General features: G+C 34.9%; 1 protein-coding gene across 1 annotated transcript in view; it reads right to left on the bottom strand.

Annotated features, from left to right (window-relative positions):
* Window positions 1–7,500, bottom strand: part of LOC135201373 (acetylcholine receptor subunit alpha-like 1) — a 462,242-nt gene that overhangs the window by 453,933 nt on the left and 809 nt on the right. The gene's annotated exons all lie outside the window — the stretch shown is intronic.

The raw sequence follows: 7,500 nt of genomic DNA, 5'->3' as shown, positions 1-7,500 counted from the left end.
TCTTTTTTTTCTTACTTTATTCTACTGTAAAATTTGAGTTTACCCAATTCAACCGTAATTTGAATGTAGCCTAAGTCTGGTTTTCTGCCTGGAAAGGCCGCGAGAATTTCATCTAAAAAGTTGTAAGATTTTGACCCTTCACCCTATCTACTTAATCACCATACAGAGATCATCATATCTAACATGGTTATCTAGAACTGGGAACATTGGGCATTTCATTAACAAGATTTTTCTAATGCGCACCATAATATTTCTACCCTTCTTTATTCATAGTTCATATATTAGGTCTTAGGTAATTTGGTAATTATATGGAGAGAAATGAGCTTGGCGTGAATCAACATTATAGATCAAAGCGTTGCCTTATTAATCAATTTATAAATATCTCGGTATAAAGTAGTAAATATCTCGGTATAAAGTAGTAGCTTTGTTCATTCACTGATACGATTAAGAAAAAATGTGAAAATCCATGACAGGTCATAACAGTCATCTTTTTTGTACTCTGAATTTTTTAAAATATATATTTTTAAGAGTAATCATGTAGTTTTTCGTGATTTAAGTTATTTTTAAACAAGCATAAGGTCTGTTCAAAATAAGGAGGTCAAGACTTGTGCAAATGTAAAAGGAACACTGACCATAAACTGAACGTGTCTTTATTTACGTATATGTGTTAATTTACACATCAGTATATGAAAAGGTAATATACACATACATTGTCACTCTAGATATATCCGGGCGGTTATTAATGTACACGAGGAAAGCAAAATTCAGAAAAAGCTGGATAGATGGAGGGGAAGGGATAAAGAAAAAGAATAGTACACCTAATATCCAGAATCTCTCTTGTGCGTCCGGGATAGAGGTGAATGGCACTCTGTTTTGGGGGGCAGCGGGAAGGGAAGGCCGGATCGCCCCCTGTATAATTGGGTGACGCTGGCTAATGCTGTGGGAGTTTTCTGCAAGTGGGTTCGTGTCTATTCAGCGGGAATAGTGTGCATTTGGCGTCATCCGTGTTTATATATATATATATATATATATATATATATATATATATATATATATATATATATATATATATATATATATATATATATATATATATATATATATATATATATATATGATAAATATATATATATATATATATATATATATATATATATATATATATATATATACATATACATATATATATATATATGTATATGTATATATATGTATATATATATATATATATATATATATATATATATATATATATATATATATATATATCTTGAAGTAATATAAGTCCACACTTATGTAAAATGTGTATTAAAAATGCACATTTTACATAAGTGTGGACTTTGTAAAATGTGTAATTTTTACACATAGACGGGAGCTTGATCAGTAGACGAAAGCTCCCGTCTTTTATGTATTTTTAATACACATTTTACATAAGTGTGGACTTTTATTACTTCAAGATTTTCCAGTCACGTTATGGTGACTTTTTTTGAGATATATATATATATATATATATATAATATATATATATATATATATATATATATATATATATATATATTTATATATTGTGTGTGGCTCAAAGCGCCACCACCCCTCCTTCAAGAAAATTATGGAAAAGACTGCGCAGAAGGAGCGGAGTTTGTGCGTCCGCTGTTATCTATACACAAACACACATACACATAAAGCCCTGTGCCCATCTGCGCAGAAAACGGAAACTAGAGCTATCAATCTTCTTTCATAATTTACTTAGAGGAGGAATGGCAGGACTTTGAGCCACACCTGTAGGGAAGATGCTGATGGTCTACACACACACACACACACACACTCACACACGTATATATTACTATATATGCGCAGACGTTTATTTATACGTGTGCGCGTGTTACTGCTCATGTTTTCAGCATAGGCCAGGAGGTCTTGCTTACATTGGAACAAAAAGAACTAGGATATCTCTGGGTAAAATAGTCATCTTTAATATTCACTAAGGTGCAATATTTAATTTTCTAACTTAATGTCGTGTCATCTTACGTATCCTTATGCAAGATGCACTGCCATAAATTAAACAGCATTCACTTGGTATCTTTCCATATAATATTTCACTATTCATACGAAACGTTAATATCAACAATAGTGACAAGAATAATAGATACCAGACAAAATAATTTATCTTGCTGTTCTTAATGGCGTTATCATAGATTTTTCCATTATGCTCCTCATTATTCACATCATCTATCTACATAATCATCTTTAAATTTGCCATGGGAGGCTATATTGAAATTCATCTTCTTGTTGGTAATCTAATAGCGCTAGAAAATATCGGTTACTTTAAGCGAAGGAGGGTCGGAATATTAGGTTGCTTGGCTTCTGTGACAAGATTTGACATAGAGTTCATAAGGTATTTACGATAATGTTGACAATATTTTTAAATTCAGGGAATAGGACATGACGTTCATGAGAAAATTGTGGTTAACCTTCATAAATTCATTCATAATTCTATTTTACACTCTAATCTATCTCTTTGGATAGATTGTTCACATTAATGTGGCACTTGTCGTCCATGTGCAAGGTAGCATCTTCAGAGACTCTTCAGACGCTGTTCTTAATGCAGTAGAATCAGATGTTTCCTGTTGAATGGATGCCCTGATTCTAAATTCTTACTTGGAATCATTTCGTCTACTTTTGGATAATCTCACATTCTTCAGATTGTTTTACAGAAGCTATCCTAAGCAATGATATTCAGGAACTTCTCGCTTATATGAATCTCCGCGAGATCATGTTTTTATGCAAATCCAGTCTCTCATGTTTATTGTGTACCCCAGGAATCACAATCCCACTCGTAGCGTCTGGAGGACACAAGCACCAGAGGCAGCCAGCTTGAGCAGCAACCCTCAAGCCATTCATTTTCATAGCAGGGAGGTCTCAGCCTTCTACGATCATATTTTTCCCGAATCGTTAAGGAAGTGAAGTCCATGAACTCAATTTTCTTACGAATGAGCTTGTTTTGGGCAGTCTTGTCCTTCTTTATTCGTTGTAAAGCCTTCCGTGATCCTGAGTATAAATGGTTAGTCTGGTTCACCCAAAAGGAGTGGCCCATTAATACTATTATTTGGTTCATTGTTTTCTTTTCTTTTTGACAGAATCAGAGCTAGGTTATCTTTAATGTACGGGCCGATTGAACAGACAACTTCATATACCCAAACACCCAAGAAAACGATGACAGGGACACAGAAGTATTTATATATTTGGTGGTATGGTAATATGCTGGGTAGAGGGACTCTCACCTCCGCTTCCAATGGACAATATTTAAAATAGGACGACGCTTCTGTGCCCATCTTAATTTCATCACCATACAAAAAGAACGAGCTTAATTAGTAAAACAGTTTCAATGAGGCAAAAAGATGTGGCTAAAATCATTAGTGAGTTTGATATATCGACAGTTGGTTTTTCAGGGTAGTGTGTTTGCTTAATGCCATGCTCAGCGGTAAATCAACAGCGTTTCATTAATCAAGGTTGAGCAGTCAGGAAGCTGGTCGCCTGGGGACCAGGGGGAGTGAAGTGAATGTGGGAGTTTTATAGTCCACGAAACAAGACGAATAGTACCTGAATAATCGTGGGTATTGAGCATTATTATTATTCCTTTTTATGTCAGTCAGTATTCTCTCTCTAAGTCATTTGTTGTTTCACACTAATGATGTGGAGGTCGTCAGATAAATTTGTGCCTTTTGTTTGTTTGTTTGTATGGTGTTTTTACGTTGCATGGAACCGGTGGTTATTCAGCAACGGGACCAACGGCTTTACGTGACTTCCGAACCACGTCGAGAGTGAACTTCTGTCACCAGAAATACACATCTCTCACTCCTCAATGGAATGTTGTGCCTTTTGTAATTGGTGACAGCATTGGCAGGTAGGAAACGAGGCTTAGCTTGAGGAGAGAGAACAATGACAGGACTGTTGGAAATTGCAGCGAAGAGTGGAAGCTTACAGATTTTAGAATACAGGTTCTTATATAAGATTAGCTAGATTCATAGTTTTCTCACACCATATACCATCCATCATTACGTTAAGAGATTCTACACGTGTGGCAGGTGAATGATAAGACACTATACAATCATAGTTAAAATAGGAAGAAAACATTCTATCGGATAGAATTGGGCTAAAATATAGGTTATTTGAGATTAATCGTACTAAAGTACCTACCTAACAAGGAAATGTAGCTGTAATGTGAATACACCTTAATAACTGTCCATTCATATGATCTTCCTTCCGTCTTGCTATCCTCCTGTTACACCTTTCAAACCTACTTGCTTTCAATTTCCTTTCCAGCACTGAATGACCTCATAATTCTCAGCACTTGGCCTTTGGCCTAAACTTTAAAGTCCATTCCACTCCACCTTAACAGCTGTGTAATCAGTCATTTGGTATTAGAATCCCAAAAAGTACTGGTATACTACACTCAAGAAGGTGGAAACAGTTAGATACAAGAGAAGGACCGATCACGAAGATGATAATCAGCCACTTCAACAGAGGGTGTTGCTGATTTCGGAGGAAAATAAAGGGAGGTTTCAGCAGCTTAGTCGGGGAGGAAAAGAGACAGCAATCAAAGCGAGCAGTAAAACTCTTCATGTCACAAACAAAATGCGAAATGTGGCACCGACCCCCCTACTTTTCTGTGTCCCACAACTGAAGTCTGAATACATTACACAGAACAAAAATATATTCATCATGGGAACTGGACGTGTACCATGCACATCCATTTTATAAATATACATAACTGTGCATGCCTAGAAACACTCACACACAATATATATATATATATATATATATATATATATATATATATATATATATATATATATATATATATATATATATAACTGCAAGTGATAAACCAAGAGACTGGGTGTTGGTTCCCTGTTAAAGTGAAATGTGATACATAAATCACGTGTGAAAGTGATTATAATCATACACACACACACACACACACACACATATATATATATATATATATATATATATATATCTATATATATATACTATTTTAAAAAAATTTATATATTATATATAGTTACCTACACGAACTACAAGTGGGTAACGGTTTATGTGATGATTGAAGATCAAAGACAATTTTAGGTTAGATTGCATTTGTTTACGAGGCAGTACAGCCGTAAACTTCGCTAATTGCTTGAATGATAGAATTTATAATTGATTTTATATCATTATATGCGCTGTATACCCAGTAAATTTGCCAATTCTTTGTTTCAAAGTTGTTGTATAAAATGTTGAATATAATAAAAACAAAAGGTTCTAATGAAAATTGTAATGAAAAGCGAGAAAATTATTATATTTTTATTATTATTTGTTCGGCAGCATTATTATTTAGTGAAAATATCTCCAAAGTCTAATCCTTGAGGTCTACGTTTGAGTCTGCGGGAGGGAGAGGGGGGGATGGTTACGCGTAAATGCTCATGCGCATGCGCAAATTTTTTTCCCCATTAAAAATAATCTAGGGACTGAATAGTTTGCCGTTTATCATTCTACCCATTTTTTCTAAGCACTAAATCTCAGGCCGGACAATTGATGCTTTTTTGAAATGTCATAAAACGATAGTTTCTTCAAGCTGACATTCTCATAAAACCCAAAGCTCCCGACTGTCAGGGGCCGAGGTATTTATACTCAGAAAACTAAAATTCGAATAAATCTGCTTTTTTTCAGCCGTACACAGAAGATTTTTTTTCTCTTTACTTCTTCCCTCAACGAAGCCATCGCTTTAAAAATATAGTGATGCAGTAATGCGGCCCCCCCCAACCCCCTCCTCCTCCTCACATTGTTCAAGAAGTATAGAACGAATGAAATTACTCCCAAGTTAGAATGAGGAGAGTTGTATTTCACCTCTCATCCGGTGAGGCCACACCTTTTTATACAAGTCAACCAGAACTGCTGATGGTTTCCCGGAAAGGAGCAGATTCCCACATGTTTTAGAGAAAGGTCTTCGGTGCGCTCAAGGGGTCCACCATTGAATTCTGTATTCAGTCATTCACAGATATTTGCATACAAATAAAATATAGTCGGTGGAGGATGCGGAAAGCACCATACATCGTCACTTTCTTTGTGCTGTTGCGTTCATTGGGAACTTTCGGACCCATGTGTTCAATATTTGTAATGAAAATGAGGATACTTCACTGTATTCGTCACCTTGTGAAAATGAATGTTTTTCGTGTGTACTGCTTTGACCTATTACGAGCATTTATTAGAATAGTAGTAGTAGAAGTAGTAGTAGTAGTAGTAGTAATAGTAGTAGTAGTAGTAGTAGTAGTGTTCCTAACAGGATACAAGTACTACTTATTTGAACGTTTGGAATTAAATGCTCAGCCGATACCATCCCTAAAGATTTGATGGTGGAGACCGTAGCGCGTTCTCTTCTGAGAAAATGTTCACCAGATTTAGAGGCCTACTGTATCTCGTCCACTCTCGCTCTTTTATTTTACGTTCTCTCGCAGCTCACTATCATTTTCAACGTTCAGTATTAGATATTATGGGAACAATCGGAGGAATATCAGCACTATAATATAACCAATAACCGAAAGAGCAACATCAGAAACATTTTAAACATTAGCACCAAGAGAAATACTTGTAGCACCAGTTTCTTTTCTCTTCGCAACAATCTGCAAGGAAATATGTTTTATGGTAAATTGGTTGAAACGTAGATGAGCAGCGGCGCATTATTCCTCAGTCTAAATGCATCGATATTGTACATAAATTCCTGTTGTGATATATATCCTGCTGCTGAGGTCACTGAGGGGGGAAGGGTCATTTTACTTACCGTATAAAACCTATAGTACTTGGTAAAGTAAATATGACGTTATTAAGGCCGCTCAAAGCAGATGAAAACATATTTTGGCCAATAAATAGTAATGAAGAACATACAATGAAAACATAAAATATAACATAAAATATGAGATAAACAAACAAACAAACAAACAACAACATGGGAATGGTGGCTGGACTGTACATACTATTGATTTTCGACGGATTTTCACTAACGCGATTTTCTTAAAGCGATTTTCTCATTTTGTTTTATTTCTTGGCAAATAATTTCGCGTTTTTCAGTCCACTTTGTCTGTATTCCCATATACCATTGAGGGGAAAACTAGAAATCTTAAGACCTAAAGCAAATTCTTGAATTTCATTCATCGTCTGTTTTCGTCTTGTTCTAAAAATAGCCTTTGACATATGAATGCCGTAACCTCAGATCTCTGACCCAAATATCAAAGAATACATAATGCAATCAAAGTACGAAGTAGAACGTTATTTACATTTCTTCATTCATCTTCTAATTTATATATATATATATATATATATATATATATATATATATATATATATATATATATATATAAATAGGCAAAGAGTCTTGCGTCTTTTTCTCTGAGGTAATAGCAACTATATCCCGCGGCTTAAAAAGATTTTTAAAGGGTTTCGTTGCGTTGCTTTTCTTTTCGA

This window comes from Macrobrachium nipponense, chromosome 28, assembly GCF_015104395.2.
Source record: "Macrobrachium nipponense isolate FS-2020 chromosome 28, ASM1510439v2, whole genome shotgun sequence".
NCBI lineage: Eukaryota > Metazoa > Arthropoda > Malacostraca > Decapoda > Palaemonidae > Macrobrachium > Macrobrachium nipponense.
The sequence above is the reverse complement of the archived record's forward strand: the minus strand, read 5'-3'. Positions and strand labels throughout refer to the sequence as shown.